Here is a 27,406-nt window from a genome sequence, read left to right on the forward strand (position 1 = left end):
GACAACACCAGGCAGGGGCAGACACCTTTAGTAGGCCGGAACAGCCAATTTCATTTTTAAAAATCGTAATTTGGAACAGAAGGTTGAAGCACAGCTTTATTCAGTTGAGGACAACACCAGGCAGGGGCAGACACCTTTAGTAGGCCGGAACAGCCAATTTCATTTTTAACAATCGTAATTTGGAACAGAAGGTTGAAGCACAGCTTTATTCAGTTGAGGACAACACCAGGCAGGGGCAGACACCTTTAGTAGGCCGGAACAGCCAATTTCATTTTTAAAAATCGTAATTTGGAACAGAAGGTTGAAGCACAGCTTTATTCAGTTGAGGACAACACCAGGCAGGGGCAGACACCTTTAGTAGGCCGGAACAACCAATTTCATTTTTAACAATCGTAATTTGAAACAGAAGGTTGAAGCACAGCTTTATTCAGTTGAGGACAACACCGGGCAGGGGCAGACACCTTTAGTAGGCCGGAACAGCCAATTTCATTTTTAAAAATCGTAATTTGGAACAGAAGGTTGAAGCACAGCTTTATTCAGTTGAGGACAACACCAGGCAGGGGCAGACACCTTTAGTAGGCCGGAACAGCCAATTTCATTTTTAAAAATCGTAATTTGGAACAGAAGGTTGAAGCACAGCTTTATTCAGTTGAGGACAACACCAGGCAGGGGCAGACACCTTTAGTAGGCCGGAACAGCCAATTTCATTTTTAACAATCGTAATTTGGAACAGAAGGTTGAAGCACAGCTTTATTCAGTTGAGGACAACACCAGGCAGGGGCAGACACCTTTAGTAGGCCGGAACAGCCAATTTCATTTTTAAAAATCGTAATTTGGAACAGAAGGTTGAAGCACAGCTTTATTCAGTTGAGGACAACACCAGGCAGGGGCAGACACCTTTAGTAGGCCGGAACAGCCAATTTCATTTTTAACAATCGTAATTTGGAACAGAAGGTTGAAGCACAGCTTTATTCAGTTGAGGACAACACCAGACAGGGGCAGACACCTTTAGTAGGCCGGAACAGCCAATTTCATTTTTAAAAATCGTAATTTGGAACAGAAGGTTGAAGCACAGCTTTATTCAGTTGAGGACAACACCAGGCAGGGGCAGACACCTTTAGTAGGCCGGAACAGCCAATTTCATTTTTAACAATCGTAATTTGGAACAGAAGGTTGAAGCACAGCTTTATTCAGTTGAGGACAACACCAGGCAGGGGCAGACACCTTTAGTAGGCCGGAACAGCCAATTTTTTTAAAAAACAGCAGTTAATAAGAGGCAGAAGGTAGAAGCTCAGCTTTATTCAGTTGAGGACAACACCAGGCAGGGGCAGACACCTTTAGTAGGCCGGAACAGCCAATTTCATTTTTAAAAATCGTAATTTGGAACAGAAGGTTGAAGCACAGCTTTATTCAGTTGAGGACAACACCAGGCAGGGGCAGACACCTTTAGTAGGCCGGAACAGCCAATTTCATTTTTAAAAATCGTAATTTGGAACAGAAGGTTGAAGCACAGCTTTATTCAGTTGAGGACAACACCAGGCAGGGGCAGACACCTTTAGTAGGCCGGAACAGCCAATTTCATTTTTAACAATCGTAATTTGGAACAGAAGGTTGAAGCACAGCTTTATTCAGTTGAGGACAACACCAGGCAGGGGCAGACACCTTTAGTAGGCCGGAACAGCCAATTTCATTTTTAAAAATCGTAATTTGGAACAGAAGGTTGAAGCACAGCTTTATTCAGTTGAGGACAACACCAGGCAGGGGCAGACACCTTTAGTAGGCCGGAACAGCCAATTTCATTTTTAACAATCGTAATTTGGAACAGAAGGTTGAAGCACAGCTTTATTCAGTTGAGGACAACACCAGGCAGGGGCAGACACCTTTAGTAGGCCGGAACAGCCAATTTCATTTTTAAAAATCGTAATTTGGAACAGAAGGTTGAAGCACAGCTTTATTCAGTTGAGGACAACACCAGGCAGGGGCAGACACCTTTAGTAGGCCGGAACAGCCAATTTCATTTTTAAAAATCGTAATTTGGAACAGAAGGTTGAAGCACAGCTTTATTCAGTTGAGGACAACACCAGGCAGGGGCAGACACCTTTAGTAGGCCGGAACAGCCAATTTCATTTTTAACAATCGTAATTTGGAACAGAAGGTTGAAGCACAGCTTTATTCAGTTGAGGACAACACCAGGCAGGGGCAGACACCTTTAGTAGGCCGGAACAGCCAATTTCATTTTTAAAAATCGTAATTTGGAACAGAAGGTTGAAGCACAGCTTTATTCAGTTGAGGACAACACCAGGCAGGGGCAGACACCTTTAGTAGGCCGGAACAGCCAATTTCATTTTTAACAATCGTAATTTGGAACAGAAGGTTGAAGCACAGCTTTATTCAGTTGAGGACAACACCAGGCAGGGGCAGACACCTTTAGTAGGCCGGAACAGCCAATTTCATTTTTAAAAATCGTAATTTGGAACAGAAGGTTGAAGCACAGCTTTATTCAGTTGAGGACAACACCAGGCAGGGGCAGACACCTTTAGTAGGCCGGAACAGCCAATTTCATTTTTAACAATCGTAATTTGGAACAGAAGGTTGAAGCACAGCTTTATTCAGTTGAGGACAACACCAGGCAGGGGCAGACACCTTTAGTAGGCCGGAAAAGCCAATTTCATTTTTAACAATCGTAATTTGGAACAGAAGGTTGAAGCACAGCTTTATTCAGTTGAGGACAACACTAGGCAGGGGCAGACACCTTTAGTAGGCCGGAACAGCCAATTTTTAAAAAAAACAGCAGTTAATAAGAGGCAGAAGGTAGAAGCTCAGCTTTATTCAGTTGAGGACAACACCAGGCAGGGGCAGACACCTTTAGTAGGCCGGAACAGCCAATTTCATTTTTAAAAATCATAATTTGGAACAGAAGGTTGAAGCACAGCTTTATTCAGTTGAGGACAACACCAGGCAGGGGCAGACACCTTTAGTAGGCCGGAACAGCCAATTTCATTTTTAAAAATCGTAATTTGGAACAGAAGGTTGAAGCACAGCTTTATTCAGTTGAGGACAACACCAGGCAGGGGCAGACACCTTTAGTAGGCCAGAACAGCCAATTTCATTTTTAACAATCGTAATTTGGAACAGAAGGTTGAAGCACAGCTTTATTCAGTTGAGGACAACACCAGGCAGGGGCAGACACCTTTAGTAGGCCGGAACAGCCAATTTCATTTTTAAAAATCGTAATTTGGAACAGAAGGTTGAAGCACAGCTTTATTCAGTTGAGGACAACACCAGGCAGGGGCAGAAACCTTTAGTAGGCCAGAACAGCCAATTTCATTTTTAACAATCGTAATTTGGAACAGAAGGTTGAAGCACAGCTTTATTCAGTTGAGGACAACACCAGGCAGGGGCAGACACCTTTAGTAGGCCGGAACAGCCAATTTCATTTTTAAAAATCGTAATTTGGAACAGAAGGTTGAAGCACAGCTTTATTCAGTTGAGGACAACACCAGGCAGGGGCAGACACCTTTAGTAGGCCGGAACAGCCAATTTCATTTTTAACAATCGTAATTTGGAACAGAAGGTTGAAGCACAGCTTTATTCAGTTGAGGACAACACCAGGCAGGGGCAGACACCTTTAGTAGGCCGGAACAGCCAATTTCATTTTTAAAAATCGTAATTTGGAACAGAAGGTTGAAGCACAGCTTTATTCAGTTGAGAACAACACCAGGCAGGGGCAGACACCTTTAGTAGGCCGGAACAGCCAATTTCATTTTTAACAATCGTAATTTGGAACAGAAGGTTGAAGCACAGCTTTATTCAGTTGAGGACAACACCAGGCAGGGGCAAACACCTTTAGTAGGCTGGAACAGCCAATTTCATTTTTAAAAATCGTAATTTGGAACAGAAGGTTGAAGCACAGCTTTATTCAGTTGAGGACAACACCAGGCAGGGGCAGACACCTTTAGTAGGCCGGAACAGCCAATTTCATTTTTAACAATCGTAATTTGGAACAGAAGGTTGAAGCACAGCTTTATTCAGTTGAGGACAACACCAGGCAGGGGCAGACACCTTTAGTAGGCCGGAACAGCCAATTTCATTTTTAAAAATCGTAATTTGGAACAGAAGGTTGAAGCACAGCTTTATTCAGTTGAGGACAACACCAGGCAGGGGCAGACACCTTTAGTAAGCCGGAAAAGCCAATTTCATTTTTAAAAATCGTAATTTGGAACAGAAGGTTGAAGCACAGCTTTATTCGGTTGAGGACAACACCAGGCAGGGGCAGACACCTTTAGTAGGCCGGAACAGCCAATTTCATTTTTAACAATCGTAATTTGGAACAGAAGGTTGAAGCACAGCTTTATTCAGTTGAGGACAACACCAGGCAGGGGCAGACACCTTTAGTAGGCCGGAACAGCCAATTTCATTTTTAAAAATCGTAATTTGGAACAGAAGGTTGAAGCACAGCTTTATTCAGTTGAGGACAACACCAGGCAGGGGCAGACACCTTTAGTAGGCCGGAACAGCCAATTTCATTTTTAACAATCGTAATTTGGAACAGAAGGTTGAAGCACAGCTTTATTCAGTTGAGGGCAACACCAGGCAGGGGCAGACACCTTTAGTAGGCCGGAACAGCCAATTTCATTTTTAACAATCGTAATTTGGAACAGAAGGTTGAAGCACAGCTTTATTCAGTTGAGGACAACACCAGGCAGGGGCAGACACCTTTAGTAGGCCGGAACAGCCAATTTCATTTTTAAAAATCGTAATTTGGAACAGAAGGTTGAAGCACAGCTATATTCAGTTGAGGACAACACTAGGCAGGGGCAGACACCTTTAGTAGGCCGGAACAGCCAATTTCATTTTTAACAATCGTAATTTGGAACAGAAGGTTGAAGCACAGCTTTATTCAGTTGAGGACAACACCAGGCAGGGGCAGACACCTTTAGTAGGCCGGAACAGCCAATTTCATTTTTAAAAATCGTAATTTGGAACAGATGGTTGAAGCACAGCTTTATTCAGTTGAGGACAACACCAGGCAGGGGCAGACACCTTTAGTAGGCCGGAACAGCCAATTTCATTTTTAACAATCGTAATTTGGAACAGAAGGTTGAAGCACAGCTTTATTCAGTTGAGGACAACACCAGGCAGGGGCAGACACCTTTAGTAGGCCGGAACAGCCAATTTCATTTTTAAAAATCGTAATTTGGAACAGAAGGTTGAAGCACAGCTTTATTCAGTTGAGGACAACACCAGGCAGGGGCAGACACCTTTAGTAGGCCGGAACAGCCAATTTCATTTTTAACAATCGTAATTTGGAACAGAAGGTTAAAGCACAGCTTTATTCAGTTGAGGACAACACCAGGCAGGGGCAAACACCTTTAGTAGGCCGGAACAGCCAATTTCATTTTTAAAAATCGTAATTTGGAACAGAAGGTTGAAGCACAGCTTTATTCAGTTGAGGACAACACCAGGCAGGGGCAGACACCTTTAGTAGGCCGGAACAGCCAATTTCATTTTTAACAATCGTAATTTGGAACAGAAGGTTGAAGCACAGCTTTATTCAGTTGAGGACAACACCAGGCAGGGGCAGACACCTTTAGTAGGCCGGAACAGCCAATTTCATTTTTAAAAATCGTAATTTGGAACAGAAGGTTGAAGCACAGCTTTATTCAGTTGAGGACAACACCAGGCAGGGGCAGACACCTTTAGTAGGCCGGAACAGCCAATTTCATTTTTAACAATCGTAATTTGGAACAGAAGGTTGAAGCACAGCTTTATTCAGTTGAGGACAACACCAGGCAGGGGCAGACACCTTTAGTAGGCCGGAACAGCCAATTTCATTTTTAACAATCGTAATTTGGAACAGAAGGTTGAAGCACAGCTTTATTCAGTTGAGGACAACACCAGGCAGGGGCAGACACCTTTAGTAGGCCGGAACAGCCAATTTCATTTTTAACAATCGTAATTTGGAACAGAAGGTTGAAGCACAGCTTTATTCAGTTGAGGACAACACCAGGCAGGGGCAGACACCTTTAGTAGGCCGGAACAGCCAATTTCATTTTTAAAAATCGTAATTTGGAACAGAAGGTTGAAGCACAGCTTTATTCAGTTGAGGACAACACCAGGCAGGGGCAGACACCTTTAGTAGGCCGGAACAGCCAATTTCATTTTTAACAATCGTAATTTGGAACAGAAGGTTGAAGCACAACTTTATTCAGTTGAGGACAACACCAGGCAGGGGCAGACACCTTTAGTAGGCCGGAACAGCCAATTTCATTTTTAACAATCGTAATTTGGAACAGAAGGTTGAAGCACAGCTTTATTCAGTTGAGGACAACACCAGGCAGGGGCAGACACCTTTAGTAGGCCAGAACAGCCAATTTCATTTTTAACAATCGTAATTTGGAACAGAAGGTTGAAGCACAGCTTTATTCAGTTGAGGACAACACCAGGCAGGGGCAGAAACCTTTAGTAGGCCGGAACAGCCAATTTTTAAAAAAAACAGCAGTTAATAAGAGGCTGTCATGATTCTCAATGGCGAGAGAACATAGCCCAGCATATATGAGAACTAGCTCTTGGAAGATGGAAACTATACTGACCATGAACTAAACCTGCCGCACAACTAGAAGTGGCCGGGTAGCATGCCTACGTTTTTTTATCCCTAGATGCCCAGCGCCAGCCGGAGAACTACCTAATCCTAGCAGAGGGAAAGACAGTCCTGGCTCACCTCTAGAGAAATTTTCCCAAAAGGCAGACAGAGGCCCCCACATATATTGGCGGTGATTTAAGATGAAATGACAAACGTAGTATGAAAATAGGTTTAGCAAAATCGAGGTCCGCTTACTAGATAGCATGAAGACAGAAAGGGCACTTTCATGGTCAGCAGAAAACACTATCAAAACACCATCCAGAAATTACTTTAAGACTCTAGCATTAACTCATAACACCAGAGTGGCAATTTCCGCTCACAAGAGCTTTCCAGACACAGTAACGAAAAAGCAGCTGTGAACAGGAACAAAATGCAAAAACACACAAGGACAAAAGTCCAACTTAGCTGGGAGTTGTCTAGTAGCAGGAACAAGCACAGAAAGGCTACTGATTACATTGTTGACCGGCATGAAACTGACAGAGGAGCAAGGTTATATAGCGACTCCCACATCCTGATAGGAGCAGGTGAACAGAGGGGATGATGCACACAAGTTAAATTCCACAAGTGGCCACCGGGGGAGCCCAGAATCCAATTTCACAACAGTACCCCCCCCCTCAAGGAGGGGGCACCGAACCCTCACCAGAACCACCAGGGCGATCAGGATGAGCCCTATGAAAGGCACGGACAAGATCGGAGGCATGAACATCAGAGGCAGTGACCCAAGAATTATCCTCCTGACCGTATCCCTTCCATTTGACCAGATACTGGAGTTTCCGTCTGGAAACACGAGAGTCCAAGATCTTTTCCACAACGTACTCCAACTCACCCTCAACCAACACCGGAGCAGGAGGCTCAACGGAAGGCACAGCTGGTACCTCATACCTGCGCAACAATGACCGATGAAAAACATTATGAATCGAAAAGGATGCAGGGAGGTCCAAACGGAAGGACACAGGGTTAAGAATCTCCAATATCTTGTACGGGCCGATGAACCAATGCTTAAACTTAGGAGAAGAAACCCTCATAGGGACAAAACGAGAAGACAACCACACCAAGTCCCCAACACAAAGCCGAGGACCAACACAACGACGGCGGTTGGGAAAAAGCTGAGTCTTCTCCTGGGACAACTTCAAATTGTCCACCACCTGCCCCCAAATCTGATGCAACCTCTCCACCACAGCATCCACTCCAGGACAATCCGAAGATTCCACTTGACCGGAGGAAAATCGAGGATGAAACCCCGAATTACAGAAAAACGGGGACACCAAGGTGGCAGAGCTGGCCCGATTATTGAGGGCGAACTCCGCCAAAGGCAAAAAAGCAACCCAATCATCCTGATCCGCAGACACAAAACACCTCAAATATGTCTCCAAGGTCTGATTAGTCCGCTCGGTCTGGCCATTAGTCTGAGGATGGAAAGCAGACGAAAAAGACAAATCTATGCCCATCCTAGCACAGAATGCCCGCCAAAATCTAGACACGAATTGGGTCCCTCTGTCAGAAACGATATTCTCCGGAATACCATGCAAACGAACAACATTTTGAAAAAACAGAGGAACCAACTCGGAAGAAGAAGGCAACTTAGGCAAGGGAACCAGATGGACCATCTTAGAGAAACGGTCACACACCACCCAGATGACAGACATCTTCTGAGAAACAGGCAGATCCGAAATAAAATCCATCGAGATGTGCGTCCAAGGCCTCTTCGGGATAGGCAAGGGTAACAACAATCCACTAGCCCGAGAACAACAAGGCTTGGCCCGAGCACAAACGTCACAAGACTGCACAAAGCCTCGCACATCTCGTGACAGGGAAGGCCACCAGAAGGACCTTGCCACCAAATCCCTGGTACCAAAGATTCCAGGATGACCTGCCAACGCAGAAGAATGAACCTCAGAGATGACTCTACTGGTCCAATCATCAGGAACAAACAGTCTACCAGGTGGGCAACGATCAGGTCTATCCGCCTGAAACTCCTGCAAGGCCCGCCGCAGGTCTGGAGAAACGGCAGACAATATCACTCCATCTTTAAGGATACCTGTGGGCTCAGAATTACCAGGGGAGTCAGGCTCAAAACTCCTAGAAAGGGCATCCGCCTTAACATTCTTAGAACCCGGTAGGTAAGACACCACAAAATTAAACCGAGAGAAAAACAACGACCAGCGCGCTTGTCTAGGATTCAGGCGCCTGGCAGACTCAAGGTAAATTAAATTTTTGTGGTCAGTCAAAACCACCACCTGATGTCTGGCCCCCTCAAGCCAGTGACGCCACTCCTCAAAAGCCCACTTCATGGCCAAAAGCTCCCGATTCCCAATATCATAATTCCGCTCGGCGGGCGAAAATTTACGGGAAAAAAAAGCACAAGGTCTCATCACGGAGCAGTCGGAACTTCTCTGCGACAACACCGCCCCAGCTCCGATTTCAGAAGCGTCGACCTCAACCTGAAAAGGAAGAGCAACATCAGGCTGACGCAACACTGGGGCGGAAGAAAAGCGGCGCTTGAGCTCCCGAAAGGCCTCCACAGCATCAGGGGACCAATCAGCAACATCAGCACCCTTCTTAGTCAAATCAGTCAATGGTTTTACAACATCAGAAAAACCAGCAATAAATCGACGATAAAAGTTAGCAAAGCCCAAAAATTTCTGAAGACTCTTAAGAGAAGAGGGTTGCGTCCAATCACCAATAGCCTGAACCTTGACAGGATCCATCTCGATGGAAGAGGGGGAAAAAATGTATCCCAAGAAGGAAATCTTCTGAACCCCAAAAACACACTTAGAACCCTTCACACACAAGGAATTAGACCGCAAAACCTGAAAAACCCTCCTGACCTGCTGGACATGAGAGTCCCAGTCATCCGAAAAAATCAGAATATCATCCAGATACACAATCATAAATTTATCCAAATAATCGCGGAAAATGTCATGCATAAAGGACTGGAAGACTGAAGGGGCATTTGAAAGACCAAAAGGCATCACCAAATACTCAAAATGGCCCTCGGGCGTATTAAATGCGGTTTTCCACTCATCCCCCTGCTTGATTCGCACCAAATTATACGCCCCACGGAGATCAATCTTAGAGAACCACTTGGCCCCCTTTATACGAGCAAACAAATCAGTAAGCAGTGGTAACGGATATTGATATTTAACCGTGATTTTATTCAAAAGTCGATAATCAATACACGGCCTCAAAGAGCCGTCTTTCTTAGACACAAAGAAAAAACCGGCTCCTAAGGGAGATGACGAAGGACGAATATGTCCCTTTTCCAAGGACTCCTTTATATATTCTCGCATAGCAGCGTGTTCAGGCACAGACAGATTAAATAAACGACCCTTAGGGTATTTACTACCCGGGATCAAGTCTATGGCACAATCGCACTCCCGGTGCGGAGGTAGTGAACCAACCTTGGGTTCTTCAAAAACGTCACGAAAGTCAGACAAGAATTCAGGAATCTCAGAGGGAATAGATGATGAAATGGAAACCAAAGGTACGTCCCCATGAGTTCCTTTACATCCCCAGCTTAACACAGACATAGCTCTCCAGTCGAGGACTGGGTTATGAGATTGCAGCCATGGCAATCCCAGCACCAAAACATCATGTAGATTATACAGCACCAGAAAGCGAATAACCTCCTGGTGATCCGGATTAACACGCATAGTCACTTGTGTCCAGTATTGTGGTTTATTACTAGCCAATGGGGTGGAGTCAATCCCTTTCAGAGGTATCGGAGCCTCCAATGGCTCCAAATCATACCCACAGCGTTTGGCAAAGGACCAATCCATAAGACTCAAAGCAGCGCCAGAGTCGACATAGGCGTCCGCGGTAATAGATGACAAAGAACAAATCAGGGTCACAGATAGAATAAACTTAGACTGTAAAGTGCTAATTGAAACAGACTTGTCAGGCTTCTTAGTATGCTTAAAGCATGCTGATATAACATGAGTTGAATCACCACAATAGAAGCACAACCCATTTTTTCGTCTAAAATTCTGCCGCTCGCTTCTGGACAGAATTCTATCACATTGCATATTTTCTGGCATTTTCTCAGTAGACACCGCCAAATGGTGCACAGGTTTGCGCTCCCGCAGACGCCTATCGATCTGAATAGCCATCGTCATGGACTCATTCAGACTCGCAGGCACAGGGAACCCCACCATAACATCCTTAATGGCATCAGAGAGACCTTCTCTGAAAATCGCCGCCAGGGCGCACTCATTCCACTGAGTAAGCACAGACCATTTGCGGAATTTTTGGCAGTATATTTCAGCTTCATCTTGCCCCTGAGACAAGGACATCAAGGCCTTTTCCGCCTGAAGCTCTAAATGAGGTTCCTCATAAAGCAACCCCAAGGCCAGAAAAAACGCATCCACATTGAGCAACGCAGGATCCCCTGGTGCCAGTGCAAAAGCCCAGTCTTGAGCGTCGCCCCGGAGCAAGGAAATTACAATCCTGACCTGCTGTGCAGGGTCTCCGGCAGAGCGAGACTTCAGGGACAAAAACAATTTGCAATTATTTTTAAAATTTTGAAAGTGAGATCTATTCCCCGAGAAGAATTCAGGCAAAGGAATTCTAGGCTCAGAAATAGGTGCATGAACAACAAAATCTTGCAAATTTTGTACCTTTGTGGCGAGATTATTCAAACCTGCAGCTACACTCTGAAGATCCATTTGAAACAGGTGAACACAGAGCCATTCAAGGATTAGAAGGAGAGGAAGAGAGGAAGGCTGCAGTATAGGCAGACTAGCAAGTGATTCAATTAAGAGCACACTCAGAACTAGAGGGAAAAAAAAAAAAAAAAAATTGTAGCAGACTTCTTTTTTCTCTCCTTTCTCAGCCAGTAATTTAACCCTTTTTTGGGCCGGTCAAACTGTCATGATTCTCAATGGCGAGAGAACATAGCCTAGCATATATGAGAACTAGCTCTTGGAAGATGGAAACTATACTGACCATGAACTAAACCTGCCGCACAACTAGAAGTGGCCGGGTAGCATGCCTACGTTTTTTTATCCCTAGATGCCCAGCGCCAGCCGGAGAACTACCTAATCCTAGCAGAGGGAAAGACAGTCCTGGCTCACCTCTAGAGAAATTTTCCCAAAAGGCAGACAGAGGCCCCCACATATATTGGCGGTGATTTAAGATGAAATGACAAACGTAGTATGAAAATAGGTTTAGCAAAATCGAGGTCCGCTTACTAGATAGCATGAAGACAGAAAGGGCACTTTCATGGTCAGCAGAAAACACTATCAAAACACCATCCAGAAATTACTTTAAGACTCTAGCATTAACTCATAACACCAGAGTGGCAATTTCCGCTCACAAGAGCTTTCCAGACACAGTAACGAAAAAGCAGCTGTGAACAGGAACAAAATGCAAAAACACACAAGGACAAAAGTCCAACTTAGCTGGGAGTTGTCTAGTAGCAGGAACAAGCACAGAAAGGCTACTGATTACATTGTTGACCGGCATGAAACTGACAGAGGAGCAAGGTTATATAGCGACTCCCACATCCTGATAGGAGCAGGTGAACAGAGGGGATGATGCACACAAGTTAAATTCCACAAGTGGCCACCGGGGGAGCCCAGAATCCAATTTCACAACAGAGGCAGAAGGTAGAAGCTCAGCTTTATTCAGTTGAGGACAACACCAGGCAGGGGCAGACACCTTTAGTAGGCCGGAACAGCCAATTTTTAAAAAAAACAGCAGTTAATAAGAGGCAGAAGGTAGAAGCTCAGCTTAATTCAGTTGAGGACAACACCAGGCAGGGGCAGACACCTTTAGTAGGCCGGAACAGCCAATTTTTTAAAAAAACAGCAGTTAATAAGAGGCAGAAGGTAGAAGCTCAGCTTTATTCAGTTGAGGACAACACCAGGCAGGGGCAGACACCTTTAGTAGGCCGGAACAGCCAATTTCATTTTTAACAATCGTAATTTGGAACAGAAGGTTGAAGCACAGCTTTATTCAGTTGAGGACAACACCAGGCAGGGGCAGACACCTTTAGTAGGCCGGAACAGCCAATTTCATTTTTAAAAATCGTAATTTGGAGCAGAAGGTTGAAGCACAGCTTTATTCAGTTGAGGACAACACCAGGCAGGGGCAGACACCTTTAGTAGGCCGGAACAGCCAATTTCATTTTTAACAATCGTAATTTGGAACAGAAGGTTGAAGCGCAGCTTTATTCAGTTGAGGACAACACCAGGCAGGGGCAGACACCTTTAGTAGGCCGGAACAGCCAATTTTTAAAAAAAACAGCAGTTAATAAGAGGCCGAAGGTAGAAGCTCAGCTTTATTCAGTTGCAGCTTCTTGGCAATAATATAAAGAAGACGCGACAGGACAACACTCGGTGGATGCCATATCTGTGTTTTCAATGGAAAAAAACCTTTCAGTTAATTACTTGCAGGAGAAAGTTTTTGTAGCTGGTGGCCAATTTTTTTAAAAAAAAGCAGTTAATAAGAGGCAGAAGGTAGAAGCTCAGCTTTATTCAGTTGCAGCTTCTTGGCAATAATATAAAGAAGACGCGACAAGACAACACTCGGTGGATGCCATATCTGTGTTTTCAATGGAAAAAACCTTTCAGTTAACTACTTGCAGGAGAAAGTTTTTGTAGCTGGTGGCCAATTTTTTTTAAAAAAAGCAGTTAATAAGAGGCAGAAGGTAGAAGCTCAGCTTTATTCAGTTGCAGCTTCTTGGCAATAATATAAAGAAGACGCGACAGGACAACACTCGGTGGATGCCATATCTGTGTTTTCAATGGAAAAAAACCTTTCAGTTAACTACTTGCAGGAGAAAGTTTTTGTAGCTGGTGGCCAATTTTTGTACTGTACCAGTTTTTTGTTGTATGTGTTTTTGTTTTTAATGTTAAAATGTCTGCATTTGAGATCTCTCCAGTATTTTCTTTTTTATAAGCAAAATACTGCAGTTTTACATCGGTTACATGGATACACAGGCAGCTTGGTGGTCAGTGGAGGAGTATTTAAAGTAGGGACCGCAGACAGGCTATCAAAGGCCTAAAATAACAAACAATAGGCTCATGGCAGTTTTACATCGGTTACATGGATACACAGGCAGCTTGGTGGTCAGTGGAGGAGTATTTAAAGTAGGGACCGCAGACAGGCTATCAAAGGCCTAAAATAACAAACAATAGGCTCATGGCAGTTTTACATCGGTTACATGGATACACGGGCAGGCAGCTTGGTGGTCAGTGGAGGAGTATTTAAAGTAGGGACCGCAGACAGGCTATCAAATGCCTAAAATAACAAACAATAGGCTCATGGCAGTTTTACATCGGTTACATGGATACACAGGCAGCTTGGTGGTCAGTGGAGGAGTATTTAAAGTAGGGACCGCAAACAGGCTATCAAAGGCCTAAAATAACAAACAATAGGCTCATGGCTGTTTTACATCGGTTACATGGATACACGGGCAGGCAGCTTGGTGGTCAGTGGAGGAGTATTTAAAATAGGGACCGCAGACAGGCTATCAAAGGCCTAAAATAACAAACAATAGGCTCATGGCAGTTTTACATCGGTTACATGGATACACGGGCAGGCAGCTTGGTGGTCAGTGGAGGAGTATTTAAAGTAGGGACTGCAGACAGGCTATCAAATGCCTAAAATAACAAACAATAGGCTCATGGCAGTTTTACATCGGTTACATGGATACACAGGCAGCTTGGTGGTCAGTGGAGGAGTAGTTAAAGTAGGGACCGCAGACAGGCTATCAAAGGCCTAAAATAACAAACAATAGGCTCATGGCTGTTTTACATCGGTTACATGGATACACGGGCAGGCAGCTTGGTGGTCAGTGGAGGAGTATTTAAAGTAGGGACCGCAGACAGGCTATCAAAGGCCTAAAATAACAAACAATAGGCTCATGGCAGTTTTACATCGGTTACATGGATACACGGGCAGGCAGCTTGGTGGTTAGTGGAGGAGTATTTAAAGTAGGGACCGCAGACAGGCTATCAAAGGCCTAAAATAACAAACAATAGGCTCATGGCAGTTTTACATCGGTTACATGGATACACAGGCAGCATTGTGGTCAGTGGAGGAGTATTGCAAGGAGTGTCTGTCCCAGTACTCCCAAAATATAAATAGATGTTAATGTCTCGCAAAACAACCAAAAAAAAAAAAAAGGTGGCATACTTAGGTACAGGGGTGGGCTCATCTGCTGAGTTTCTGACATAGTAATTTGGCAGTAACTATTTAATGGTGCCAATATAGGACACAGACACAGACTACTTTAAGTTGCATCATAGATGTCTACAAATTTGTATTGTCAGTGCCAGACATTGAATGATGTCAGCGAATAGACTAAACATTGGTGGAGCTGTGCGACATAATTTTTCACGTGGTAGAGCACAGTTTGAGCTGGGGGAGGGGGGAACTCTCTTGAGGCCGGCGGGACCGCCCCAGGGCCCCTCATGTTACAACGGTGTGTCTGACGTTGGGTGCGCACCACCACCGCCAGAGACACTACATTGTACTATGAGGGACCCAGTAGCAATGCCGTCAACCAAAAGCGAGCACACCCACCTCTTCAGACAAACAGCAGTCTCACGGGTGTCGCGATACCACGGCCCCGTGTGGGGAGTTTGGCCATTTAGGGAGGTGTAAACATGTCGTATGCTGTACAATCAGCTGCAGCAAATTAGACATTAGAAAAGTAATTCACAGGCAAGAGCTTTTCATAGGAAAGCTAGGTGTCGGCCGGGCAAGGTGGGGCAAAAGATTTCGAAATCCAGTTGTGGTTCATTTTAATGAATGTTAGATCGTCAACATTTTGGGTAGCCAGACGAGTCCTTTTTTCGGTTAATATTGAACCTGCAGCACTGAATACTCTTTCTGATAGGACACTTGCTGCCGGGCAAGCAAGCTCCTGCAATGCATATTCTGCCAATTCTGGCCAGGTGTCTAATTTTGATGCCCAGTAGTGTTGAGCGATACCTTCCGATATCGGAAAGTATCGGTATCGGAAAGTATCGGCCGATACCGTCAAAATATCGGATCTAATCCGATACCGATACCCGATCCCAATGCAAGTCAATGGGACGAAAATATCGGAATTAAAATAAACCCTTTCTTTCCTTGTAGGTTAATTCTACATGAAGGAAAACAACTAAGAATAATGTAGGCTGTATTGGGGGACGTGGCGGAGACATTAAAGGCACAGAGGTTTAGCCCAATCTAATAGAATAGCAGGATTTTTTTTTTTTTTTTATGACGTTCGGCGTTAGAAAGATTTTGACTATGTTAATTTTTTTTTTATTTTGTCAGATATTGATGTTTCACTACTTCCACGCCCTTCACCTTCTTTTTTACTTCTCCCACACTTTCTTCTTCATTATCCTCATCATCAGCTTCTTTGACATCAACTTCTTCACCTTATTCATCTTCTTCTTCATCTTCTACCTATTATTTTTTGGGTTACATTGTTCATATTCTTTTTATTTTACTATTATCTTCATCATATTCTACTTCTTCATCATATTCTTATTTGTACCTACACATAAAGTGTGATCTATAAGTAACTTGATCTCCACTCTGGTACTGATTTAAAACAACCAATTTTATTTAAGCATAGTTAAAACAAGTGTGTTAAAATTACTACATGTCAACAATGGTATAAATCCATACGAGGGACTCTCAGCCTGAGGATAATGCTAACAGTGGATATAGGCTATATATTAAATCAATATATTCATGATAGTATCACATAACAGGAGGTGGGATTAAAACTGACTCCCCTAATAGGGAATATATGCTTGCAACGTGACAGTCATGTTACCGCACCTCCTAAATGGTATACAACTAATGCAATATACAGGGTGTATTACCTTATACTTTAAGCCTAGAGCAAAGTCCTCGGCGTCCCTCTGCCCCGACGCGCGTTTCGCTTTCGCTTCTTCTTTCTGCCTCCAGAAGAAGCGAAAGCGAAACGCGCGTCGGGGCAGAGGGACGCCGAGGACTTTGCTCTAGGCTTAAAGTATAAGGTAATACACCCTGTATATTGCATTAGTTGTATACCATTTAGGAGGTGCGGTAACATGACTGTCACGTTGCAAGCATATATTCCCTATTAGGGGAGTCAGTTTTAATCCCACCTCCTGTTATGTGATACTATCATGAATATATTGATTTAATATATAGCCTATATCCACTGTTAGCATTATCCTCAGGCTGAGAGTCCCTCGTATGGATTTATACCATTGTTGACATGTAGTAATTTTAACACACTTGTTTTAACTATGCTTAAATAAAATTGGTTGTTTTAAATCAGTACCAGAGTGGAGATCAAGTTACTTATAGATCACACTTTATGTGTAGGTTCCAGTTTGGTGGTACATATACCCCCTGTGTGAAGGGAATTGTAATTAAGCAATATAGAGCAATTTTTTGTGAATACATATTCTTATTTGTGTCAGGCATTCCCGTAGTTGTTATCTATAAAAGTTTGAAGATTACACCTTCCGTTCTGCCTGTCACAAAACAGTTACATTTGTCCGCGTTCAGTTTGGCCTGCAGCATCAGGCTTTATCCAGGGGCACCACGAGGAGGAACGGACTCACCCCCATACACTGCTTAGTCTTCTTCTGCTTATAATTTAGATAATATTTTTTGCTCTGATATTTAGTCTTATGCTTAATGTTCTTCTGCTCTTTGTTCTGCAGCCTCTTGTTCTTCTGCTTCTCGGTCTTCCAGGTCGTCGTCGTCTCCAGGGTTGTCGTCTCCGGGGTCGTCGTCATCGGGGTGGTCTTCAGGGTCGTCGTCTCCGGGGTCGTCGTCATCGGGGTGGTCTTCAGGGTCATCGTCTCCAGGGTCGTCGTCATCACGGTGGTTGTCGTCTCTGGTGTCGTCGTCATCTTAGGGGTGGTCTTCCGGGTCATCGTGTTTAGTCTCTTGAACTTGGAAATGTAGCAGAAGGTACAAGAAGGCTGAGAAAATGCCGAGAACCAGCTGATGGAACTGGAACTCGGATGGCTACCCGAAGGTCCAAGAGCCAATGGAACTACCGAGGACCAGCTGACGTTACTGGAACCCGGTTACTAAGCAGGAGGTACCCGTGCCTGAAAGCACTACCAAGGACCACCTGACATTGGTGGAACTCGGATACCCAGAGGGAGGCACCTAAGCCAAAGGCTCTGCCCGGAACCAGCTGACGGTACTGGAACCAGGATGGGGAGCAGAAGGTACAAGAGCAAAAGACACTGCCGAGAACCAGCTGATGGTGCTGGAACCCGGATGGGTAGCCGAAGGTCCAAGAGCCAATGGAACTACCGAGGACCAGCTGACGTTACTGGAACCCGGTTACTAAGCAGGAGGTACCCGTGCCTGAAAGCACTACCAAGGACCACCTGACGTTGGTGGAACTCGGATACCCAGAGGGAGGCACCTAAGCCAAAGGCTCTGCCCGGAACCAGCTGACGGTACTGGAACCAGGATGGGGAGCAGAAGGTACAAGAGCAAGTGTCTGCGTGGCTTTTGCAGGACACGATGCCGGCTGCACAGCAGGGGAACAGCTGGCGGTGCTGAACCCCACTGACACATTGGCTGGTGTTTTTCTCTGTGCAGCTAGCAGTACCGGGCCCCAACTGGCGGTGTTAGAGCCCGGGGTCAGCAGGAGGAGGAGATGGAGCAGAGTGTAGGCCGAAGCCTGCACTGGCGGCAGCTTTGGGTCTGTTGTGCCTGCGTGGCAGTTGCAGGACACGTTGCCGGCTGCACAGCAGGGGAACAGCTGGCGGTGCTGAACCCCACTGACACATTGGCTGGTGTTTGGCTCTGTGCAGCTAGCAGTACCGGGCCCCAACTGGCGGTGTTGGAGCCCGGGCTCTGCAGGGGGAGCAGAGTGTAGGCCGAAGCCTACTTGAACCAATTTCAAAGGTAACCTTTAACCCCCCCTCAGGGGTTACAAAGTAGAAGAGCCACAGCTTATGCAGCAGTAGTGCTGCACAAGTCAAAGGTTGCTCTTTTAATTTTGCTCCTTGCACACGCTGAATGAAACACGTATAACATTTAGCCCTTTATACAGTCAAACTGTGTTGGAGGCGCGAGTTCCCTTTGTAATGAGACGCAGCACAGATGTCAAGAATCCCACCTTGGTGCTGGGTGCAGCCTCCTGAGCGTTGTTATTTGCTGTACAGGAGTCTGCGCTGTCGTGTTATCCCCTGGCCTAGCGCTGTTAGCGCTGCCCATCTTCTGACATCATTTAATGTCGGCCGGTGCGGTTCGCGATGACCATGAATCCCAGCCCCGTAGTGTCTTAACATTGTTAAAACACTGCGGGGCTGGGATTCATGGCCTGGCGCAGCACATATGTTCGCCTCTCACACTCGGGTCCTTACACCCGCTTCAGACTGTGCGGCGTCAGCTGATCCCTTATCGCATGCCACGGCCATGAAGCCGCACAGTCTGAAGAAGGCGGAAGGAGATGAGGGACAGGCGAAGTGATGCACTGCTCATGCCCATCAATCACACCCTCGCAGTCCCAAGAAATAAGACACCGAGGGGCGTTGTGTGGGGCAAGGTGGCCGCAGAGGCGCACCCAGCCAAACAATGATGCCAGAAGACGGGCAGCGTTACCAAGGAGCTTGTTGCGTGTCAATACAAAGGAAAATCACACCTGAGGGACGTTTTAATGGTCACAGAGGACACATTTTAGACGTGTTCAGTTCCACGAGTGCAAGGAGAATACGTTTCTGAGCCACCTTGCACACATGCAGCATTACTGCTGTACAAGGTGGCTGTAAAACATAGAAACACCTGGGGGAGGGGGGACAGGTTCCCTTCAATTTCAGTTCTTGTGTCTGCGTGGCGGTCGCAGGACACGTTGCCGGCTACACAGCAGGGGAACAGCTGGCGGTGCTGAACCCCACTGACACATTGGCTGGTGTTTTTCTCTGTGCAGCTAGCACATCTGGGCCAAAACTGGCGGTGTTAGAGCCCAGGGTCAGCAGGAGGAGCAGGGGGAGCGGAGTGTAGGCCGAAGCCTGCACCGGAGCAAGTTGAAAGGAAACCTTTAACCCCCCCCCCAGGCGTTTGTAGGTGAAAGAGCCATTGTGTACAGCACTAATGCTGGAAAAAGTAAACTTAGCTCTTTTAATTATGGTCCTTGCACATGCTGAACCTAACACTTATGAAATGTGTCCCCTCACAGCGTTAAACCGTCCGGTAGGTGGAACTTTCCTTTGTCGTGTGACGCAGCACAGCCATCATTTTTACCCCCTTGGCGCCGTGCGCCGCCTCCTCAGCGTTGTTTGAATCTGTCCCGGAGTCTGCGCTGTTAGGTTAGCCCTTGGCCATGCACACATTTTGCGCTGTCTACATTAGACGACACTGCGAGGTGGGATCTCGGCCAGCGCACCCGCACAGGCGCAGCCAGCCTGACACCAAATGATGTCAGAAGACGGGCAGCGCAAAATGTGTGCATGGCCAAGGGCTAACCTAACAGCGCAGGCTCCGGGACAGATTCAAACAACGCTGAGGAGGCGGCGCACGGCGCCAAGGGGGTAAAATTGATGGCTGTGCTGCGTCACACGACAAAGGAAAGTTCCACCTACCGGACGGTTTAACGCTGTGAGGGGACACATTTCATAAGTGTTAGGTTCAGCATGTGCAAGGAGCACCACGAAAAGAGGCACTTTTTCCCTTTGCATCATTACTGCTGCACAAGGTGGCTCCTTCAGTAACAAACGCCTGGGGGGGGGGGACAGGTTCCCTTAAATTTAACTTGTTGTGCCTGCGTGGCGGTCGCAGTACACGTTGCCGTATACACAGCAGGGGAACAGCTGGCGGTGCTGAACCCCACTAACACATTGGCGAGGTGTTTGGCTCTGTGCGTACAGCACTTCTGGACGGCAACTGGCGGTGTTGGAGCCCAGGGACAGGTGGAGGAAAAGGAGGTAGGAGGAGGTAGGAGGGATTGCCACACACACAGCAGGGGAACAGCTGACATTACTGAACCCCAATAACAGAGGAGGGACTGTTGACTGTGCGTACAGCACTTCCGGACGGCAACTGGCGGTGTTGGAGCCCAGGGACAGGTGGAGGAGGAGGAGGTAGGAGGAGGTAGGAGGGATTGCCACACACACAGCAGGGGAACAGCTGACGTTACTGAACCCCAATAACAGAGGAGGGACTGTTGACTGTGCGTACAGCACTTCTGGACGGCAACTGGCGGTGTTGGAGCCCAGGGACAGGTGGAGGAGGAGGAGGTAGGAGGAGGTAGGAGGGATTGCCACACACACAGCAGGGGAACAGCTGACGTTACTGAACCCCAATAACAGAGGAGGGACTGTTGACTGTGCGTACAGCACTTCTGGACGGCAACTGGCGGTGTTGGAGCCCAGGGACAGGTGGAGGAGGAGGAGGTAGGAGAAGGTAGGAGGGATTGCCACACACACAGCAGGGGAACAGCTGACGTTACTGAACCCCAATAACAGAGGAGGGACTGTTGACTGTGCGTACAGCACTTCTGGACGACAACTGGCGGTGTTGGAGCCCAGGGACAGGTGGAGGAGGAGGAGGTAGGAGGAGGTAGGAGGGATTGCCACACACACAGCAGGGGAACAGCTGACGTTACTGAACCCCAATAACAGAGGAGGGACTGTTGACTGTGCGTACAGCACTTCTGGACGGCAACTGGCGGTGTTGGAGCCCAGGGACAGGTGGAGGAGGAGGAGGTAGGAGGAGGTAGGAGGGATTGCCACACACACAGCAGGGGAACAACTGACGTTACTGAACCCCAATAACAGAGCAGGGACTGTTGACTGTGCGTACAGCACTTCTGGACGGCAACTGGCGGTGTTGGAGCCCAGGGACAGGTGGAGGAGGAGGAGGTAGGAGGAGGTAGGAGGGTTTGCCACACACACAGCAGGGGAACAGCTGACGTTACTGAACCCCAATAACAGAGGAGGGACTGTTGACTGTGCGTACAACACTTCTGGACGGCAACTGGCGGTGTTGGAGCCCAGGGACAGGTGGAGGAGGAGGAGGTAGGAGGAGGTAGGAGGGATTGCCACACACACAGCAGGGGAACAGCTGACGTTACTGAACCCCAATAACAGAGGAGGGACTGTTGACTGTGCGTACAGCACTTCTGGACGGCAACTGGCGGTGTTGGAGCCCAGGGACAGGTGGAGGAGGAGGAGGTAGGAGGAGGTAGGAGGGATTGCCACACACACAGCAGGGGAACAGCTGACGTTACTGAACCCCAATAACAGAGGAGGGACTGTTGACTGTGCGTACAGCACTTCTGGACGGCAACTGGCGGTGTTGGAGCCCAGGGAGAGGTGGAGGAGGAGGAGGTAGGAGGAGGTAGGAGGGATTGCCACACACACAGCTGGGGAACAGCTGACGTTACTGAACCCCAATAACAGAGGAGGGACTGTTGACTGTGCGTACAGCACTTCTGGACGGCAACTGGCGGTGTTGGAGCCCAGGGACAGGTGGAGGAGGAGGAGGTAGGAGGAGGTAGGAGGGATTGCCACACACACAGCAGGGGAACAGCTGACGTTACTGAACCCCAATAACAGAGGAGGGACTGTTGACTGTGCGTACAGCACTTCTGGATGGCAACTGGCGGTGTTGGAGCCTAGGGACAGGTGGAGGAGGAGGAGGTAGGAGGAGGTAGGAGGGATTGCCACACACACAGCAGGGGAACAGCTGACGTTACTGAACCCCAATAACAGAGGAGGGACTGTTGACTGTGCGTACAGCACTTCTGGACGGCAACTGGCGGTGTTGGAGCAAAGGGACAGGTGGAGGAGGAGGAGGTAGGAGGAGGTAGGAGGGATTGCCACACACACAGCAGGGGAACAGCTGACGTTACTGAACCCCAATAACAGAGGAGCGACTGTTGGGACTGTGCGTACAGCACTTCTGGACGGCAACTGGCGGTGTTGGAGCCCAGGGACAGGTGGAAAAGCAGAGGAACACAATGTAGGCCGAAGCCTGAGAAAGTCGAAAGGGAACCTTTAACCCCCCCCAAGGCGTTTGTAGCTGAAAGAGCCAGCTTGTGCAGCACAAAAGATGCAAAAGGAAAAGGTGGCTCTTTTCATCATGCTCCTTGCAAACACAGAACTAAACACTTATAAAATGTGTCCCCTGAAACCGTGAAACCGTCCCGGAGGTGGGACTTTCCTTCGTAATATGACGCAGCACAGCCGTCATTCCTACCCCCCCCCCCGGCGCCGTGCCCCGGCTCCTCAGCGTTGTTTGATTCCGTCCCGGAGCCTGCGCTGTTATGTTATCCCGTGGCCAGGCACACTTAGCGCTGCCCATCTTCTGACATCATTTGATGTCAGGCTGTCTGCGCCTGTGCGGCCGCGCTGGCCGAGAGCCCGCCTCGCAGTGTCTTCTGATTTAATCCCACTGGGGGCCTGGGATCCATGGCCATGCGCAGTGCATATCCTCGCCTCTCACTCCCCTCCCTACGGCTTCTTAAGACTGTGCGGTGTCATGGCCGTGGCATGCTATTAGGGACCAGCTGACACCGAACAGTCTGAAGAAGCCATAGGGAGATGAGTGAGAGGTGGAGGTTCAGATATGCACTGCGCATGTCCATGGATCCCAGGCCCCCAGTGGGATTAAATCAGAAGACACTGCGAGGCGGGCTCTCGGCCAGCACGGCCGCACAGGCGCAGCCATCCTGACACCAAATGATGCCAGAAGACGGGCAGCGCTAAGTGTGCCTGGTCACGGGATAACATAACAGCGCAGGCTCCGGGACGGAATCAAACAACGCTGAGGAGCCGGGGCACGGCGCCAAGGGGGTAGGAATGACGGCTGTGCTGCGTCATATTACGAAGGAAAGTCCCACCTCCGGGACGGTTTTACGGTATCAGTGGACACATTTTATAAGTGTTAAGTTCTGCGTGTGCAAGGAGCTAAACAAAAATAGCTACCTTTTCCTTGTGCAGCATTACTGCTGCACAAGGTGGCTCTTTCAGTAACAAACGCCTTGGGGGGGGGACAGATTCCCTTACATTTCAGTTGTTGTGTCAGCGTGGCGGTCGCAGGACACATTGCCGGCTACACAGCTGGGGATCAGCTGACGTTACTGAAACCCAATAACACTGGGTCGTATGTTTTGACTGTGCAGACGACACTTTTGAGCTTCAACTGGCGGTGTTGGAGCCCAGGAATTACAGTTCAGGTGGTAGAAAGATGAACACAACAGGAGACCTGGATACTGTAGACAGTCACCTAATTATTTAATCAGGAAGATGAGTGGCAAATTCCTGCGAGATCCAGGCCTTGTTCATTTTCAGGATAGTAAGCCGGTCAACGTTATCGGAGGATAGTCGCATGCGACGGTCAGTTAGTACACCACCTGCAGCACTAAAGACACGTTCCGATAATACACTGGCCGCAGGGCAAGACAGCACCTCCAATGCATACTGGCTTAGCTCTGGCCATGTATCCAGCTTTGAGACCCAAAACTTGAAAGGGGAAGAGCCGTCTGGGAGTACAGCAAGAGGGCAAGACATGTAGTCTGTCACCATCTGACGGAACCGTTGCCTCCTGCTGACTGGAGCTGTCTGTGATGGTGTAGACTTTTGTGGCGGGCACAGAAAACTTTGCCACAGTTGGGCCATACTGGTCTTGCCTTGGGCAGAGGCACTGCTTCTGCTCCCTCTTTGTGCAGAGCCTCCACCACTGCCTGGACGCACTGAGCTGCTTTGGAATGCACTAGCAGCACTTCTCTCAGTTGGAATGGAGAAGATGATGGAATTCACCAGTGTGTCTTGGTACTCCCGCATTTTTCGCTCCCGGTTCAACGGTGTGATGAGGCTTTCTACGTTGTCCCGGTAGCGAGGATCGAGGAGGGTGAACACCCAATAATCAGACATGTTGAGAATGTGGGCGATGCGGCGGTCGTTTCTCAGGCACTGCAGCATGTAATCCACCATGTGCTGCAGACTGCCAACTGCCCAAGAAACGCTGTCCCCTGCTGGAGGCGTGATCTCTGCCCGCTCGTCATCACCCCACCCTCGCTGTACACACTGAGTACTGGACAATTGTGTAACTCCCTCCTCTGGACGGATGTCTTCCTCCTCCATTGACTCCTCCTCATCCTCCTCACAAACTGTCCCCTGCCTACGCGTTTGTGAGGAACCACGTGGCGCTGACTGTCCAGAAGATGATGGAAATGGTGAATCCTCATCCTCCACCTCTTCCACAACATCATCCCTTAGCGCTTGCAGTGATTTTTCAAGCAGGCAGATAAGGGGGACAGTCATGCTGACTAGTGCATCATCTGCACTCGCCATCCGCGTGGAATAATCAAAGGGACGCAAAACCTGGCAGACGTCATTCATAGTGGCCCACTCTGTGGTTGTGAAGTCTGTACGGCGCTGACTGCGACTTCTTTGCGTCTGAAGCAGCTGGTACTCCATTACAGCTTGCTGCTGCTCACACAACCGCTCCAACATATGTAACGTGGAATTCCACCTGGTAGGTAGGTCACATATGATGCGATGTTCCGGCAGGCGGTGTCGGCGCTGCAGAGCCGCAATGCGCGCTTTTGCCGTGCTGGAACGCCGCAAGTGAGCACACTCTAGGCGGACCTTGTGCAGCAGTGCATCAAGATCCGGATAGTCCCTCAAAAAGCTCTGCACGACCAAATTGAGCACATGTGCCAGACATGGGATGTGAGTGAGGTTGCCGAGGCCCAGAGCTGCCACCAGATTTCGGCCATTATCACACACTACCATGCCTGGCTGGAGATTCGCTGGCACAAACCACACATCGCTCTCCTGCTTGATGGCATTCCAGAGCTCCTGCGCTGTGTGGCTACGATTCCCCAAAAAAATTAATTTCAAGACGGCCTGTTGACGTTTGGCCATGGCTGTGCTCATGTCGGTCGTAACAGGTACACGTTCATCACGGGTCCATGTGGAGGTGGACTGTGACGGCTCCTGCAGCGATGATTCTGAGGAACTGGTGTAAGAGGAGGAGTCAATGCGTACAGAATGGATTCCTGCAATCCTTGGAGTGGGCAGGACACGTCCTGCGCCACTCGCACGGTCTGTACCCGGCTCAACGACATTAACCCAATGGGCAGTGAGGGAAAGGTATCGCCCCTGTCCATGTTGACTGGTCCACGCATCGGTGGTGAGGTGGACCTTGCTACTGACGGCGTTCAGTAGCGCGTGTTTTATGTGTCCCTCCACATGCTTGTGCAGGGCAGGGACGGCTTGCCTGCTGAAGTAAAAGCGGCTGGGCACATTGTACTGTGGGACTGCCAATGACATCAAGTCACGGAAGCTGTCAGTCTCCACCAGCCTGAATGACAGCATTTCCAGTGACAGAAGTTTGGCAATGCCTGCAGTCAGAGCCTGTGCTCGTGGGTGGTTTGACGAGAAAGGCCACCTTTTCTCCCATGCCTGTACTACCGATGGCTGTAGACTGGGCTGGGAGTGTGTGGATGACTGGGAAAGTGGTGCTGCGGGTGGAATTACAGCGGGTCTCTGGACAACAGGGCCAGAGGTTCTTCCACGGCGATCCTGGGAGGAAGCCGAACCAGCTGCGTGTGAGCTGGAGGAAGAGGCAACACGAGCTGAAGAGGTGGTAGCTGCCGCTGTTGGTTGGCCTAGCTCTTCAGTGTGTTTTTCTAACTCCGCCGGGTGCCTGGTGCGCACATGTTTCCACATGTTGGAGGTATTGAGGTTGCTGACATTTCGACCTCTTTTGACTTTTTGATGACACACCTTGCATCTGACATAGCAAATGTCATCTGCAACTGTGTCAAAAAAGGACCAGGCACTGCAAGTCTTGGGAGCGCCCTTTTTGGCTTTTGGAAGAGACATGCTCCTAACGGGTGCCAAAGCGGAGGCTGCAGGATCCGCAGTCTTCCCCCTCCCTCTCCTTCTTTGGGCCGTACGGGGAATCTCTTCCTCAGAGCTGCTCCTACCACCTTCCTGTCCCTCACGCCAAGATGGGTCAAGGACCTCATCATCTACACTACCCTCTGCCCCCAACTGCTCCTCCTGGGTAGTCTCAGCAGCAGAGCACGCACCAGTAAGTGGCACCTGAGTGTCATCATCAGCTGATGCGGCCTGCGATGTGGTGACCGGAGCCACTGGCCCACCCGCCTCTTCAGAGGAAGAGAGAAAAAGCTGTTGGGCATCACTGCACCCTGCCTCTTCTTCCATTTCTCCAATGCTGCTTGGCTGGCCCCCTGTTTCCAAGCCAAGAGATTCAGAGAACAGAAGTAGAGACGGCTCCTGCCCTGGGCTCTCTGTCTGCCTGGGCAATTTGGCAGGTGGTGAAGAGACAGATGGCTGCTCTCCAGTGCTCTGTGTCTGAGAGGATGTGGCACTAATTGAAGTTGATGCATTAGCTGCCATCCATCTGACAACGGCTTCAATTTGTTCTTCACGCAGCAGCGGTGTACGGCACTCTGACACAAAGCTGCGCATGAACGACTGTTGCCTGGTGAAAGTGGGTGCTGATGAGTCACCGGTGCCCGCAGCAGGCACAGAATCCCCACGTCCCCTCCCTGCTCCGCGCCCACGCCCACGTGCCTTACTCGCTGCCTTCTTCATCTTGGTTGACTGATAAAGATAAGCAGAAAAGTACTAACGGCTTTGTGTGCTTATTCCTGAACAACTCCTCCTAACAGGTATAAGAAACACTAATTTTCTAAAGTGTGGACTAGACTTTAATATGAGCTAATGTGGCCTACACAAATGTAAAGTGGTGTAACTGGTGTGTTTGGTGAACTTTATTATTTATTTATTTTTTGGGGGCTGAACTGACAACGGATAG

Source organism: Ranitomeya variabilis, chromosome 1 (genome assembly GCF_051348905.1).
Source record: "Ranitomeya variabilis isolate aRanVar5 chromosome 1, aRanVar5.hap1, whole genome shotgun sequence".
Lineage (NCBI taxonomy): Eukaryota > Metazoa > Chordata > Amphibia > Anura > Dendrobatidae > Ranitomeya > Ranitomeya variabilis.